The sequence below is a fragment of the Saccoglossus kowalevskii genome, chromosome 5, assembly GCF_978046115.1.
Source record: "Saccoglossus kowalevskii chromosome 5, keSacKowa6.1, whole genome shotgun sequence".
NCBI classification, from domain to species: Eukaryota; Metazoa; Hemichordata; class Enteropneusta; family Harrimaniidae; genus Saccoglossus; species Saccoglossus kowalevskii.
The window spans coordinates 30787738-30806802 of NC_140645.1; the positions used below are offsets into that span (position 1 = coordinate 30787738).

General features: G+C 32.8%; 1 long non-coding RNA gene across 1 annotated transcript; it reads left to right on the forward strand.

The window, feature by feature from the left end:
* Nucleotides 1-168: 168 nt before the first annotated feature.
* LOC146746038 (uncharacterized) lies at nt 169-5907 on the forward strand. Its single transcript, XR_014929560.1, has 4 exons — nt 169-298; nt 1976-2303; nt 4651-4785; nt 5256-5907. It is a non-coding gene; the product is annotated as an uncharacterized LOC146746038 (long non-coding RNA).
* The last annotated feature ends 13158 nt before the right edge of the window (nt 5908-19065 follow it).

Consider the following 19065-nt stretch of genomic DNA (forward strand, 5'->3'; position numbering starts at 1 on the left):
TCAAAGGCATATTATCTGAGTATTTCAATACGTTTGACTAGGCATTCTATATGTCGACTGACAGAAATAAGGTCGGAGTCAGTACGCAGTGTGTACCGGAAGTACAAGCCAAGGTGACATTTGCATACCCAGCATGATTATGAATCACACAGAGCATGATTATAAATCGCGCTGCAGCGTAGTTGTCAATAGTTACGTCTGATAATTCTTTGAGTGTGTTTAAAAAACAGTTTAAGGTGTTTACGGATGGCACTTATCTTCTTTTTATTCATTGTACTTGGCTTTGCATCCTATGAAGGTATGTAGATATTCCTGCCACTTGCTGCAGTTTATGCGGTTCGCTTGGTCGTGGTATACGTTGCGGGCCGCAACGTAATGACAGAATAGTCTAAGCGGTCAATAAGAGCTGCAAAACTGCAGCAATCCTACCACAGGTTGTACACACGTGTCCCTATCACAAAAGTTTACAACATTTAGTTTAGTGTTTGATTATAATTCATAAGATACTTCGCAGACTATGTTCACTCAACAAAACCCATATTTATGCACTGTTTGCATAAAAATCAAATTGTCGACACGTATCACTCTCTAATACCGTTGATTGTTTTTTAGAAAAATATAGTACGTATTCATGTTTAGCTACACAGACTTCTATAAACAAATCATTAAATGTAAAAGATGTAACTGTGATATGATCAAAACATTTCCTAGATAGTGTTTGGATCAACTACTTTGACGGTGTAAAGGTTTACTGCTTTAATTATATTACGATACCGTCCTTGATGGTCAAACTACTAATACTTTCGACTCTGTGTCGCAACATTATAACATTGTAAGAATGACACAAAACATGCATTATGCCATTGGAGCCAATGTAACTTTAAAATTAACCGAGGTAAAGTGAGTTTCATGCATTCGCAAATAGATTTTGTTCAACATAGTAATGTAACGAGTGATGAAATCACATTTTTCCTAGATAGTGTGTGCGTTTTAATTCAAAAAATACTTTGAAGATGTGAAGGTTGGTTACTTTAATAATGTCACGACACCGTCCTTGGTGGGAAATCTACTTTCGACACTAGGTGGCGCAATCTATGACACTTAGTAGATAGATAACTCTGCTTGGTATGGTTACTCGTATTCGACAATGTCGCCGCCCTGCAATAGTCCAGTGCTAAAGTAACGCTGGGAAAAGAAGGAGAGAGAACATTCAATACACTGCACACATGTATATTTGTAAAATATCTCAGATAACAATACAACGCAGATTGGTAACAACCCCAATTATATTGTTGCAATGTCTGATTTGGCTGAATTTCGGATTTTATTTGATTGACAGTTTATGTAATCGTCGTAACTTTTTGCAAATAACAACAATTAGAATGTGTGGAGTTTTAATTTGACCAAAAACAAAAAAATAGGTTTTCCATAACAATTAACGTTCATACACCTTTGCAACAGTATACAATATTAAATGCCTTTAGCAGTACGTTGATCCACTCACCGTCTTGAATGGGTGAGTGTCAGCAAAGACGTCATACAATCTATTGTGTCAATCACTATTTGGTTTGGTTTACAACACTTGTCCATTCATCACTCAAATACTCGTTCAATGGTCGGGATGTCTAATGTCCCATTAGTTGCGACGTATGGAACACATAGCAGATTTTACTATCCAACATATATATGTGTAGTATTAAATTCGCCTAAATTTGGGCTATAAATCGTAACTACAGTCTTGGATATACATTAATAAACCACTCGTGTACAACATATAACAGGATATAATGAATAAATATATTCAGACACTTAGTGAGAGGTACGTTCCTAAGAAATTGCCATATTCTGATTTGTGATAGTTTAAAACACGACCTATGTCTTTCATAGCGTTCAGCTAGTTATTATGTATGCTGTTGACAAACTTTACCGGTTTTGTTAACGTTTCCTCACTCTCAACAATCTCTCAATTATACAGGGTATGTTCAAGCTGAACCAGTAACCAGTGTTGTGATAGATAATGCAAAACCCAATCACAATACGTGATGGAGAAACCCTGACTATCTCCTGCTCCGTCTATGATATAAGGCCGTCCGCAAATGTATCATGGGTAATAAATGATGAAGTAATTACTGAAGGAATCTCTCATAACGTAACGGAGGATGGTGACGGTTTCGATACAACAAGTGTCCTGTCTATGGTGGTTACCTCTGACTATGATCAGAAGGATCTCATTTGTAGAGCGCGAAATGATGAAAATGAAATAAATACATATGTGAACAAATCAGTAACTCTAGATATAACAAGTAAGTTCTTTATTGAATCATTTAATTAATTAATTCCTTTAAGTAATACGAATTATAATGACACTTTTTTTCTTTTTGGTTTACTTACAAAATAGCTTCTATAATTGTAATAGGACAATATCATCACTATTTGCAATTGCTTAGACTGGGCACCCCTTATCATATACACATACATAAAGATCGAGAGAGCACGCTTCTGTCACAGATGCAAAGTAGTTATCTTTATGTATGTTAATATTTCCCCACAATGTTTGTATTATTCCGCTCCGACTAATAAATTGTTCCTGAAATTGTTGACTAAAGTCTAATCGACGTGCCGCCAAAAATGTTTGTCTTACAGTCAATGTTGTAGAATTTATTTGTGCGTGGTAACACTATTCAGATATTACCAAAAAAAAACATCAAATTCATTAGTTTTTGTTACAAACAAGGGCAACCCGTTGTGAACAGTAGAGGGATATTCGTTTATACCGTTTCAAGCTATTATGCAATTATGAAAAATCGTGCCGAATTTTTTAACATTAATCGAGTATTGTATAAAACAACCCACAACGTCTTTGAAGTTGCTTTCCAGAGCAAGCTAAACACTTTATATTAAATGGAAATATTCTTTCCCAATTTCCCATTCATTTTGGTGTACTTGTGGATCTTATTCATTGGACAAAAATATATACAGTGTAACTGACAAGACGAAGAAAGACCCCCTTCTCAAAGTCAGTGGGCGTATATTGTTCACAACTCCAGGTTAATTTAAGAGGCAGTTAATTTCGTTATGATCTATCCACAATCTCAACATTTGATGCTGTATATATTGTTAGTGGATGGCACTTCACAAATGCTTTAATATAGATCATATTATACGAATACGTTTAGATAAACAAGTCATCTGTCCTAAATAGAGTGCCTTGTATATATATACATGTGTTTATATTCACACATAATGTTATTCTTATGATGTATTTTTCTGACACAATTCGCTATACAATGCTGATAATGGATAATTTGTATGTATGATTGATTGATTGTTTTCTTAAAATACACTTTTCTGTTAACATTCACTTACCAAATGTCCGTATTTGGGAATAGGATTGTTTGAATTGCGCTATGGGAATTAGAAATGAAGTGGGCAAAAATCTAAAATTGTCCAGAGGAATGTAGGAGCACTGTTTTGCAATGTGTCTTGAATTATGTATCTTTCAGTTTATCAATGGCATCTGCTCCAATTGTTTTTAAGTTGTATTGCCTTGTTGGTGGTTTACAGAACGAGTTTGCCGCTGATAAAGCTATCAGACATTTTTTTCAAAATATGTTTATTTTCCTTGTCATAATTGTAGTTTCTCGACATAAACAACGAATACTAGAAACACATGTAACTAATTACTAGAGGCAAAATATGTCTCAGACAACTTTAGATTCGAGGTCAATACTATATTTTTTAGAATTATTTTGGGGTCTAAAGACTAAATGATTTATTTACAATTACTAATCATGTTAACGTATTCAGAGTTCATCATTCTGGAGGCACATGTTAATGGAAAAAATGTTATAGGTCGGCCTCTATTGTACACATTTTGCATAATTTTCCGAATTAAAAAAATAAAACTTTTGTCATGAATTGTCCTGTTATAAATTTATCAAACAAATACGTGGGAAATGTTAACACTTGAGGGCGCCGAACACAAACAATGACAGAAACAATATACCGCCTGCCGGAAGTAGAAGATGTGGTGTTTCAGAAACGCGATGTTGTGCTTGTAATAATATTTCCATTCACCAAATACCAGCAGAGTGACATGTCTGTATTTTCCCTGACAAATGCAGACGTCGTGCTTATGCCCAATTCCTGGTCAGTCTCGCTTTCCAAATAACTGTCAACAATCTCGTTGGTCTGACCCCCTTAAATACTAGCTCACCGAAAATGTTCCGACATTTAGTAAAGCTGGCGCATCAAATTAATTGAATAAATCCGTACTCAAATCTGTGATTTTTGTTCTAATTGTCTGGCACAGAAAATGCGAGACATTTTAATTATTCATATATTAATTAATTAATAAGGACGAATGAAAACGCATTGCATTAACGTTGTTGTGTTTTTATTGAAGGTAGCTAAATATAAGCTATAATGAGGGATAAGAGCAACTGCTTAGCCTAAAATACTAGTAATCATGATGACTTCTTCAGATCGTGGTATAAGACCGTAATTGTAATACTTGCTTTGCGTATCCAATAATACACCGCATTATGTTGTAATTTAAAGATTGTGCACAATAGAGTGGTTTATATACTAGTATGTAAACCATCATCCTTTATTATACATGTTATGTTAATCATTACTTTTTTTTTTCAGATAAATCATCTTGACCTAATAAAGGCATGATTGGTGGATTGGTTGGTGCAGCCTCTGGTGTTACTGTGGTTATGATAATCATTATTTCACAAACAAAGAAATCCAAATCTGGTAAATGTAAGCATAGCTCATCAAGTAAGTTAACTCACTACCGTCAATCCTAAATAGATACAAAACTCTGCTACAAGCTGTCAAAACTGTTATAATCCACAAGATATACTTTAGGCCAGGAAAACAAAATCTGTGTTTCTCGTTTCATGAAAATTTTAAAATGAGGTGGCGAGGTGTTTTTTTTAATACCCGGCTAAAATTTGCGAAAAGTGAAACAAGTGCGAGTACAAGCACATTTTAGAATGCTTTAGAAGGAAAAAAAACGTTCGAGGCGCATAGTTCAAAATGATACGCGCGGAAACGAGAAACAGAGATAATTTTTTCTCAACCTGATAAATCAGTCACAGTCGTGCGTTCTTAAAAACAAACGTATCAATTCGAATAGTTAAATTATGCACAAGTAGTATGTCTTTTGTTTGGACATATGTAGTTGTACATGCATTTTGTTTCTTATTTCACATACTAATAATATGTACATCTCATTTTTATCACAGGTGAAAAAGCTCAGACTGCATAATCAACGTTTTGACTACATTTAGAATGTGTCAGGAAACGAAAGTGACCACTGACATCAAATTCCTGGAAAATCGTAGAACAATGTTTTTATTCTTAACTTTGTATTAGCAAAATTCGAACCCAGTCAGAGACGTTATCATACTATTTGTATTAAACAATTTGACTAATATATAATTAAAATTGGTTGTCGTAATAATAATTTCTATGAATAAATAGTAGATACAGCAAACCTTACCTTAACGAAAGATATCGTACACTTTTTTATTGTTGAAATATTTGTCAGACAGTATCCAATCTTATTCAGTCTCACTTTATAGTTTTGCAGCATTGAGTTTTGGACTCTTATTTAATTAATCATTATATGATTCTTGTTGTTGTTATATTAATTTATTATTGTAAAAGTTGCGTGTTAAACAGTATAATGTGAATCAGGTTTCTTCTGAATGGTTAGCACATTCATGTTCGGAGTGGTTTTAACGTATCTGTCCTATTTTTATTTTTGTTTAAACTGTCAAATTCGTTCTTTCTTAATGGGTCCATTAGACATCCTGTCAAAGTATAACGATATGTATTTTAACAAAACGTATTTTTAAGAACAATCTGTTACAAATAAATGTTTTATATATAGTTTGATGAGTACGTTTATTCAATGTTACCATCTTGCATGTAATAAGCCCATGGAAACTGTTGATATCCCACCCCTAGGATATTGATGATCTGATTAGCTGATACACGTAATTTCAGACTATGACATTGTCTCCATAGATGCTGAAATATGGCTCAGTTGACCCTTATCAACATGAATGGAAATATGCTAAATATTAATAATTCTGTTGTATCTGTAGATTATCTTGCTAATAGCTAATTACTTCCACTATTTGTACCCAGTTAGATATTTCTCTAGGGTTGATAAATTCGCCAGAATTATTCTCGGATATTTTTCAATTAATAGTTCCCTCGACAATCCTTGCCTGGACAATTACAATCTTTGACATTAAATTATTCTTCTAACAGTATCATTAGTATGTTCTGCAGTAGCTCTGATTAATGAATTCTAGTATTTATAAGTAGTTAATTGTAATATTGAAACAAATCATGTGTGTTTTCTCTACACTTTTTCTGTATTTTTTTCAAATTTTTCTCAAGTAACTGAGACCACCGTGAAATCTACTACACCAGAGCCACATGTTTCGAATATATACTGATGGACCACGAGGGAATGGAAATATGTATGTAGTTTTAGTGTTGGTTGGTTGCTGTTCATTCATTCTAAAAACAAAACAAACAAAAGAACATTCAGAAAGTGAATGTATACCACGAATGGGTTATGATAGTAAAAAAAAATGTAGTTTCGAAAGTTAAATAAATGCAAATTGTAGTACATTGGAACCATGAGAGAAACGTCAGTGAAAGCGAGCACGGCAAAAGTCGCATATATATGAAACTAATATTTCTACCAAGTACTTTTGTCAGAGAGGTAACTTATCTGCCTACTTTAAAGTAAATGACTCGAGATATTAGCTTCCAAACTTTCAAAACTTTCACCTTCGTCCCAAAGTGTAATGTTTGATATGGGTCCAATGTGACGTATAAAACGCGTGTGAAAAAAACATTTAGATGCAAATTTAATTTTGCAAAGCTACTGTGGCCCTGTCAGTTATGGGCAAGATCCGAGAAAAAAATCAATTTTACCAATATTATTATTAATATTATCTAAGCAATATTCGTTATTAATGTTAGCTTCCAATGAAATTGACAATCACGAGCGTCACTATGGGCAATTTAAAAGTCAACCATAAATAACAATTTGGAAAAAAAAAGACATTAAAAAAATCGCATTGGACGCCCTCGTGCAATGCAAACTGGATACCTTTTGTTTTTATGTGCTTTAAGAAGTTCGCTCTCTTTATCTACATTCTTATTCCGTTGAATGCATTTGATCTCACTTCATTCATTCACCCACTCATTCTGCTGTAAGGTGAAATTGCACCGGTTGTGTTACCGTCCGTTAATTCCGTTCAGGTCAAATCTATTTGAACAGTGGTTCAAAATTCAATTTTAATAAATTTGGAAAAAAGGCTAGAAAGCTGTAGTAGAATAATCACTTATACTGGTGTTGACATTGAAGAACATTAATATACTGTTAAACGAGATAGCTTAGATTGTAAATCTACCCCGAAATAACTCACTCAGTCTTTTTATGATCCTCTCTATCAGACGGTGAGAAAACATTAACTATCGTTTTATAGTTTGTCAAGACGAACTTTGTGAAGATTTCTCACATGTAATTGAGTCTATATTGGTTGCGCTTCATAGGAACATTGTGTATTCCCTTTCCAACAGTTTCAATTCTGATTGTGATCCTCCAATTCTTGAAAATTCGCCTGTCAACTGTCTACTTTATGCAGATGACCTGGTCTTTCTCTCTAGAACAAAGCATGGATTACAATCATGTCTGGTTAACTTGTCAGAATATGTTAATAAATGGCAATTAAACTGTAAACCCAGAAAAAACAAAAGTATTAGTTTTTAACAAATCAAACAGATGTCTAAACAGTGACACTTTCTTTCTAGGGGGCAGTGAAATTGTGACAGTCAAAACATTTAATTATCTTGGCTTAATAATCAGCGCAAATGGAAAATTTAAGGAAGCTCTAAAGCACCTTAAGAGAAAGGCTCAAAAAGCACTGTTTTCTCTCAAAACTAAATTAGGCGCAATACACAATTTGTCCATCACCTTGTCACTATCGCTTTTTGACAAACTAATACGACTGATACTTGTTTATGATAGTGATACATGGGGTGGCGAGTTCCCATCCAAATCACCAGTTGAGGACATTATTTTTCAATACTGTCGATATCTCCTTCAAGTTTTCCAAAGAACCCCAATTATGGGAATTTACAGCGAGTTAGGGAGATACCCTTTGGATATATTTATTAAAAATCAATTAATAAAATATTACAACCGCATTAAAAATACTAAAAATGTTTTACTTAAAGAAGCTTTTTCAGTTAATACAAGCCTAAAAACTAAGTGGTATTTGGAAATTACAGACTTGCTGAAGAATATTAAACAGGAATGTTTAATTAATAAAAGTTATGAATTAACTTCAACAGACATAAATATCATCAAGTCCAACCTCAAACATAAATTTACATCCCATTGGAAAGAAGAAATTCATAGTGATATTCGTGAAAAGTCTGAGGGAAAAAACACTTCAGAACCTACAGAACATTTAAATTCAATATCAGTATGGAATCATATCTCATCAATATCAAAAACATTGATTTGAGAACTAGTCTGGCTAAGTTCCGTCTGAGTGACCATGCCCTCAAGATTGCGACTGGCAGACACAATTGTACTCCACTCAGTAACAGGGTATGTGACATGTGTGACCAAGATACCATTGAAAATGAATTTCATTTTATGGTGGAGTGTCCCAAATACAGTAATAGACGCAGTGTTCTGTTTGATACAGCTGCTAATGTGATTGACTCCTTTCACAACCTGCCTCCTGTAGAACAGTTCACTGCACTGTTAAATAATGATAGTATTGTCATCCAGGTAGCACAGTATATCAACAAGTGCTTTGAAATTAGACAACAAATTTTGAATTAATTGAAGGAGTTGTTTTATTATTTTTTCCCCCATTAATATTCTGTTTTTGTAGATTAGTTTATTTTTTTTTATTGCTTCTTTATTAGAGTATTAGTGCTGTATTCTTTTACTATTATGAAATAATTGAAATATATTGAAATAATGATGAAATGTTTGAAAGGTATTGAAATAATGGTGAAATAATAGGAACATGACATGATGAAATAATTGAAAATTATTGAAATAATGGTGAAATAATTGAAAGATATTGAAATAATGGTGAGATAATTGAAAGATATTGAAATAATGATGAAATAATTGAAAGATATTGAAATAATAACCATTGCCACTCTCTCCAGTGAGTGAGTAAGTGTTAATAAACAAATTATAATTGTTTTACGTCTCGGTCTTAAAGGTATAAAATAATAGATTAAAACAATTATGTAAAGTTGTACAATTTTTTTTCGTGTGTCGCCATATATGTGGATTTTGGAACAATATGTAAGTACTTATGGTATAACTTATAGTATAAATCAGATTTTCTTTAGTTCTTTCTAAAAAAATGACAGAAAACAATTTTGTTGACGTGCATGTCTTATAGAAATTACTATTTGTCTTCTAATTTCTTTGTATTAAATAAATTTTATTGCAAATTTACCATTCAATAACGTGATCAATTTGACCTTTGGTTGCTGAATGATGGTTCACATGCACCGAGTGTTTCTAAACAGACAATGACGTAATTTCATTGAGACCAATCACTGCGCATGTGTAGTTAGCAGACGATCGGATATGCAGTAGTGGCAACCATTTTAAGTTCGGAGACGGAGGTTCACTCAAGGCCAAGGATGCTTACTCGGACGATTAATATAGTTACTCCGCTTTCCTCTATGTGCTATGACAGGGATAATTTACCAGAAACTGTCTTGTATGTTTTGTATCTGGAGGTGTGTCGTCCCATTTTTAAACGCAGACGATAACGGTCATAATGGCTGCAGCCGACAACTGTCAACCGGAACCCGGCAATTTTGAAAGTTGTCATAGGTCATTTCCAGTCGCTATCCGCTAAAACATGGGAGTTTGGAAGCGTTCGCTTTGAAAGGATATGAAAATTCACTATTAAAGTAAGTAATTCTTAGTCAATGTCTTCGTTCAGTTTGGTCATGGGTCATTCCAGTTTGTATCTACACCCCCTACATGGATGGTTATAGTCAAAAATGTACCCCTCGGATTACTTTTTGATAACTCCTCCCTAGAAATATACGGTGTTTCAGCATACCGGAACACATTTTTTGCCAATACCCTCATGGATGATCATTCCCCCAAATGTACCCTACGGAATTAACAGTCCAAAATTTACCCCTCGGATTTAACATCTAACTGATTGAGTCTAATACAGTGACCCCTAGGGGAGGCCCGGAACAGAAAAAAAGTTGTGAATACAAACTGCAATAACACAACCCTTCGGAAGCCCATAGTAAAATTATCACCCTGTGGAAATCAATTACAGTAACCCCTCCTCCCGGAACAGAAAAAGTACATTATTTTATACCCTCCGGAATTATACAATCCATATGGGGGGTGTGGATATAAACTGGAATGACCCCATTGGATTGGGTTTTATTGAAAGAGTGGGTGATATTTACATTTCGCTCAACACAACTACCGAATAAAAATCGCCAGGGCCTCGTCTGTCAGTGTGAGTGTATATAGATAGTAGTTTTTGGGTTTGGTCTGTACACCGACGATGCCAAGACTGCAGATGGCCAACATAATGGGCATAAGAATAACTGGAATTTTTCAACATTTCTATATTAAATTCGCTGGTATATGAAGCATACAGTCGCGGCTTAGAACTAGACAACTCTGGCACCTACAACTGGGTTTCCGGGTTAAAACTTATACTTAAAGATCTAGATATAGACCATTTGTGGCAGGAAGAAAAAAAGCAAAATGCGAACAATGTAAATATAGATAAAATAATATCAGAAAAACTAAAAACAAAGTTTGAAAAAAAAATGTAAACAGATTTTAGACAATGATAATAAAGGGAAAAATCACAAAAATAAATTGCGCACTTACAGAGAACTGAAAACAGACTTTAGCTTTGAAAACTACTTACATGTAGTCAAAAATACTCATCACAGGTCATCAATGACAAAATTGGGGATTAGTGCTCACAGACTACAAATAGAGACTGGGAGATTAAACAACACAGATATATCTGACAGAAAATGTCTATGTTGTGAAAATAACGCCATAGAGGACGAAGAACATTTTCTTTTAACATGTGATCTCTACGCGAGAGAAAGAGAAAAACTTTATCAGCTGTTATCACTCCAACACTTAGCAAACAATAAAGAAAAATTAAAATATATTTTAAATAATGAAGATGAGAAAACAATAATACAAATAGCAAATTACATAGAGAACTGTTTCAAAACAAGAGGGGAAAAGTTGAAAACATTATAGTCAGCTATCTCAAGATAAGGTCATGTACATGCAATAGTAATTTAAACATTCACCACCACAAATGTGGAAAACAATCCAATTTACTTTACCATTATTTTTTTTTCTACTTTTATTTGCTAGTTATTTTTTATTTATTTTCCTGTGTGTATTTTTATTCTCACTTTAATTGTTTGTTTGTCTTTATTTACATCTGTATTGCATTGTATTCAAAATCCTAATAGGGATACGAACGCAATAAAGATAATTATTATTAAAGTTCCTAGTAGGGCTCCTCATTTATAACTCTAATTCTAACCCTGCCCCCCCAGTACCCCTCCTACATTTCAATTATATATAACCTATATATCTTTGTGTCACTTATAATTATTTGATGGGGTATATTTGATTACACTGGGGGCTGTAGTGTGTTGTCCAGGTTATATATTTTCTTATTAATACTTTATCCATTATCCACTTATTAATACTTTATGTTATTAGTATTTTTTATAAAGGTACATGTTTGTACTAATATATAAATGCCTACTAAAAACTTTAAATGCAATCATAGTACACATGGAATGAAAAAACAAAATTAACCCTGAGTTGTTTTGGATTTGTTAAAAAATAAGACAAAATGATACAACGCTATTTAATTGGTGGTGGGAATGGTAAAGCCAATTATAAAAGTTGTAATAAAATTGTGAACACATTTTTGTGTGTATATCACTGACCATGAAAGAAGGCCACCATGAAGTGTTCTGTAATATGTTAATTATTTTGTTGCATCCTTAGAAATACAATTGTTTCTATAGGTTAATGACAATAATGATTACCTGTGATAACTACTACTATAAAAGAAAGAAAGTTGCTAATGAGATAAAGCAAATGTTACATATATGACTACTTTATTGAAATGAGTTTTGTATAAAGGTACAGTTATCTATTATTTCATCATGACATCATCTATTGAAGAAATCAAGAAATTATAGTTCAGGAGATCATTGAGTGCTGCGTATGAAAATGTAATTGTATTGTATGATTTGGTCCTCTGCTAATATTTATTGTACATAATCGTGGTACTTTGTCCTTATTCATTATACATTTAGAGGTTCTTCATCTATATCTGTCACGGAATCATGGTTCCTCTTTATTTATTATGTAATTGTGGTCCTACGCTCATATTTGGTATATAATCATGATCTTTCGCTCATATTTATTATATAATTTCTCATATAAATGGTCCTTCATCCATATATTTATCACATAATCAAGGTTCTTCATCCATATTTATCACAGAATCATGGTCCTTTGCTCATATTTGTTATATAATCCTGGTACTGGTCCTTCGCCTATATTTATCACGGAATCATGGTCGTTCTAGCATGGTCCTTTGCTCATATTTATTATAAATCCTGGTCATATTTATCCTGTAATATATTTATCTGGCTAAGGGTATTAAATTATTAAAAATTTAACCGCAATCGCATAATTTGTGAACAAATGCAATGTACAACATTGTTATTTGTATCAGCGGTTTATAGTCATTACATTTGTACACCTGTTTAAGTCCTTCGGTTCGGTCTTTCATGGTCCTTCATTTTAGTGAGTACATGTACCTTTCATAACGTCCAGATACTCTTTTGCACAGCCATACAAATGTACATATGTCGGCTGTGCCAGGGACCTATCCTGACCTAAAAAGATGCAAAACCAGGGTTAAGCTCACCCTTAGCAACACAATAGGCTGAGTTACTAAACTGTGAAAATATATCTATCATTATGGCATGTCTTCATTCTGGCCTTCTTGGAGATGAGAATTTGATCTTTGAATTTGCATTGCAAATATGAACCAGTGTGAGCATCCAATCTGCTCGTTTTGCGGTTGTTGACTTTATTTCCAGAGCCTGGACTATGAATAATAATTCTTGCGTGTACTCAAATGGTTGGATTCAAGGCTGACTCAAGCTAATCCCAAAATATTGCTATATAGTTTTTACACAATTCTAACTGAGCTTTCACTGCATTGTTTAAAGTGTTAGTAAAATTCATATTTGAGAATAAAAGCAAGGCAAAGCAAACATTTTCCATACTATCAACACAACAAACCCATTCCTTTTGTTAAAATATAATTTTTATAAATTTCACTGGCAGCTGAATTCAACATGACCTCATTTGAAAATTTTCTAATGTTATTCCATTGGCCAATAAAAACCATGCATCTGTCTCAGCTTGATTTTTTCATCTTCAGAATAGTGAAAAAAATCTCACTTTACTATATTTGCTAATAACAGAGTAAACAAGTAATACATGGCTGTTTTAGAAGGTCTTGATGGTACTCCAGCACAGCCAGTCTGTGTGTTGGAGGTTGGAAGGGCTCAACAACAAAATAGAATTATTATATTATAAATATCAATTATAATTAATAAAAAAAATAGAAAGTTTGTAAAATAAAAGGCACAGAAATTTGATTGAGGATTTTAAACAAAAATCTATTTATAGCAACATTACTCTGAAAAAAATTCCAGCTCAAAACTAACTGATGGAAAAATAATTCCTGTTTAATACTTTTGTCTATTAGTATCATGTTTGGTTTTATAAGTACTTTATTCGATTTTTTAGTTTCATATTTGTCTATTAGAACTTTATTTGGTCTATTAGTAAATACTTGTCTATAGGTACCATATTTATCTATTAGATTTGTTTGGTCAAAATACTGTAAAATGACTAATTTTCACTGGGTTTAAATTTCACTGATTTACCATTTCAGGCATATTCAGTGGGTTTTAAATTCACGGTTTTGTCATTTAGATAATGTGTTCTATGCTAAATTTTACATATTCACTGTGTTTTAATTTAGTGCATTTTTCCAGTCAGCGAAATAAGCTAAATTAAAACCCAGTGAATAATTACCCCATTTACAGTATACTGTATTTGGTCTATCAGTACTGTATTTGTCTATTGATACAATCTGATTAAAATCTGATGTAGTGTACAGGCTTTAATTATTTTGGCTATAAACTTATTTTAATTTTAATTTTTATTATATTTTTTATTAATGCCTTTTTATTTTATTATTTTACTTTGATTTTAATTTTGAGATTTTTTTTAATTCCACCCTACCTACATCTGACCTGATGCCTATGTAACGAAATTTCAAAGAGACTGAAAGAGAGATTAAAAATAGACAAAAAATAAAATGGTTATCTTACCATTGATTAGTTTTGGGAATAAAAGTTTTTTCTATTTTGTGCCTGTCCCCAGCAAAATACTGTTTTGAATTTTCTATTTTGGGTTCATCATGTTTATTTCATGGTTACTGATCAGTTTTGAAAAATCATTCTGTTTGTAACACTAGCAACTTGTCCACATTTTGGCTGGTTCTCGCCTCAAGTGTCATATCGTACCAAACCACAAGAGGTTGGTAACTAATAACGGTTCAGGCATTCTGATTGGTCCATCACTTCTCATTGTTTGTTCTATTCCCCTTAGTTACCTGACGTCTGCGGTTTCCTTTTAAAACAACTGTTTCCTAAATGTTATAAATTTGCACACAAACAGTGAGAAATGTCAGAAACATCTAAGTCTAAGCAGGCAGAATATATGGGCATGGTTTAATGAAGACTTGTTTACAGAAAACGAATGTTAGAATGTTTTCAAATTACGTCACTTAGTCACATGACTTTGGGCCAGATTCCCGGCCCAGTGGAACAATATGGCGATTACTAGTTACTTGCGTCCTACTTGCCATTCGCAAAGGAAATCCACATTTGGAAGTGCGCCCTCATCTTTGAGGATGTATGAAATGATCAGTAGCTTTGTAAAGTGACATGCTCTGGGTGTTCAGACTTCAGTAGAATTATGTCTATATTTTCTTCTTTAATTTTATCCATTTAAATTTTCACTGAAATTGTGAGAATAGAATATATTTTATGCTAATTCTAGATACAGACTGTCTTTAACTTAGTTTCTCTTCATTTGAACACCAGGGGGTGCTATATACTAGCTTACATCTGAGGAATAAGTATGAATAGTAAAGTTCTTTATCATTACGTATTCACCGACGGTACAGTATCCTACCTAACACCTTTCCTAAAATAGTGCTCCGCTGTAAGTTACCAATTGTATGCTAATTTTGGTATATTTGTATACCGATTGTCTCTGAATTATGCTATCAGTGATTATTTGTTCACTACCCATCACAACTTTTTCACGCCTATGGTGGGAATTAACAGATAAATGTACCTCAAACCTGTGGGGGATTAAGTTTTAAGGAGCGAGTAGTATATCGTACGTGGTGGTGGTTATAATGTAATGTAATGTACCAAAGATGTTTTGTTATTTTGTTAGGATCAAAAGAGCAATTCCATGTAGTAGTAAATTTTTGATTTAATAAGATGTTTTAAAAATATGGGGAAAAAACCCATAGGAATATTGTTTTAGAATTTCAAAAATTAGATGTAGAAAAAGTAAATTTAGACAGTGTAGCTGGATTTTATACTTTGCTGTTAATTATTATCAAAAGTTTCATGAAGATTTGCCCACTCAAACCAAAAATGAATTTGTATTCATCAAATATATTATGTCAGCCAAAAATCTCATAATGTTAGCTAATTATCTCAAATGTTTGCTTTACTATCTCAAATGTTTGCAAAATAAATCAAATGTTAGCTAACGAACTCAAATATTGGCTCTCATATAATGGCTAACTTTCTCAAATGTTAGCCAACTACCTCAAATGTTATCTAACTATCTCAAATGTTAGCTAACTACCTCAAATATTGGCTAACTATCTCAAATGTTAGCCAACTACCTCAAATGTTATCTAATTATCTCAAATGTTAGCTAACTACCTCAAATATTGGCTAACTGTCTCAAATATTGGCTAACTATCTCAAATATTGGCTAACTATCTCAAATAATGTTGGCTAACTATTTCAAATGATGTTGGCTAACTATCGCAAATATTGGCTAAGTATCTCAAATGTTAGCTAACTCTCCCTTGGCTAATTATCTCAAACATTGGCCAACTACCTGCAATGTTGGCTGACTATTTCAAATATTGGCCAACTATCTCAAATGTTATCTATCTCAAATATTGACTAACTATCTCAAATGTTATCTAACTATCTCAAAAATTGGCTAACTATCTAAATGTTAGCTAACAATCTCAAATGTTATCTAACTACCTCAAATATTGGCTAACTATCTCAAATGCTGGCTAACTACCTGAAATGTTGGCTGACTATTTCAATTATTTGCTAACTATCCCAAATATTATCATACTATCTCAAATATTGGCTAACTATCTCAAATGTTAGCTAACTATCTCAAATGTTATCTAACTATCACAAATATTGGCTAACTATCTCAAATGTTGGCTAAGTACCTAAAATGTTAGCTAACTACCTACCTAAAATGTTAGCTAACTAACTACCTCAAATGATGGCTAACTATCTTAAATTATGTTAGCTAACTACCTAAAATGTTGGCTAACTTCCTGAAATGTTGGCTAACTATCTCAAATATTGGCTAACTATCTCAAATGTTAGCTAACTACCTCAAATATTGGCTGTCTCAAATGTTAGCTAACTATCTTAAATGTTAGCTAACTATCTTAAATGTTAGCTAACTATCTCAAATGTTTGCTTACTATCTCAAATGTTTGCAAAATATCTCAAATATTAGTTATCTCAATTATTGGCTGTCTCGAATATTAGCTAACTATCTCAAATATTAGCTAACTATCTCAAATGTTAGCCAACTACCTCAAATGTTATCTAACTATCTCAAATGTTAGCTAACTACCCCAAACATTGGCTAACTGTCTCAAATATTGGCTAGCTATCTCAAATGATGTTGGCTAACTATTTCAAATGATGTTGGCTAATTATCTCAAATATTGGCTAACTATCTTAAATGTTATCTAACTCTTCCTTGGCTAATTATCTCAAATGTTGGCTAACTACCTACAATGTTCGCTGACTATTTCACATATTGGCGAACTATCTCAAATATTGACTAACTATCTAAATGTTAGCTAACAATCTCAAATGTTATCTAACTACCTCAAATATTGGCTAACTATCTCAAATGTTAGCTAACTATCTCAAATGTTATCTAAATATCACAAATATTGGCTAACTATCTCGAATGTTGGCTAACTACCTAAAATGTTAGCTAACTAACTAACTCAAATGATGGCTAACTATCTCAAATTATGTTAGCTTACTATCCCAAATGTTGGCTAACTATCCCAAATGTTGGCTAACTATCCCAAATGTTGGCTAACTATCTGAAATGTTGGCTAACTACCTGAAATGTTGGCTAACTATCTCAAATATTGGCTAACTATCTCAAATGTTAGCTAACTACCTCAAATATTGGCTAACTATCTCAAATGTTAGCTAACTATCTTTAATGTTAGCTAACTATCTTAAATGTCAGCTAACTATCTCTAATGTTAGCTAACCATCTCAAATGTTTGCTTACTATCTCAAATGTTGGCTAACTACCTGAAATGTTGGCTAACTACCTGAAATGTTGGCTAACTATCTCAAATATTGGTTAACTATCTCAAATGTTAGCTAACTATCTCAAATGTTAGCTAACTATCTCAAATGTTAGCTAACTATCTCAAATATTGGCTGTCTCAAATATTAGCTAACTATCTCACATGTTAGGCAACTACCTGAAATGTTATCTTACTATCTCAAATGTTAGCTAACTACCTCAAATATTGGCTAACTGTCTCAAATATTGGCTAACTATTTCAAATATTTGTTAACTATCCCAAACGTTATCTAACTATCTCGAATATTGGCTAACTATCTCAAATGTTAGCTAACTATCTCAAATGTTGGCTAACTACCTAAAATGTTAGCCAACTAAGTACCTAAAATGTTAGCTAACTAACTACCTGAAATGTTGGCTAACTACCTGAAATGTTGGCTAACTATCTCAAATATTGGCTAACTATCTCAAATATTGGCTAACTATCTCAAATGTTAGCTAACTATCTCAAATGTTGGCTAACTACCTAAAATGTTAGCCAACTAAGTACCTAAAATGTTAGCTAACTAACTACCTGAAATGTTGGCTAACTACCTGAAATGTTGGCTAACTATCTCAAATATTGGCTAACTATCTCAAATATTAGCTAACTATTTCAAATCTTAGCTAACTACCTCAAATGTTTGCTAACTATCTCAAATGATATTGACTAACTATTTCAAATGATGGCTAACTATCTCAAATGTTAGCTAACTCTCCCTTATGTTAGCTAACTATCTCAAATGTTATCTAACTATCTCAAATGTTAGCTAACTACCTCAAATATTGGCTAACTATTTCAAATGTTAGCTAACTATCTCAAATATTGGCTAACTATCTCAAATGATGTTAGCTAACTACCTCAAATATTGGCTAACTATCTCAAATATTGGCTAACTATTTCAAATGATGTTGGCTAACTATCTCAAATGTTAACTAACTCTCCCTTATCTTAGCTAACTATCCCTTGGCTAATTATCTCAAATGTTGGCTAACTACCTGCATTGTTGACTGACTATTTCAAATATTGGCTAACAGTCTCAAAAAAGTCAAATGTTATCTAACTATCTCAAATATTGACTAACTATCTCAAATGTTATCTAACTATCTCAAAAAATTGCTAACTATCTAAATGTTAGCTAACATTTTCAAATGTTATCTAACTACCTCAAATATTGGCTAACTATCTC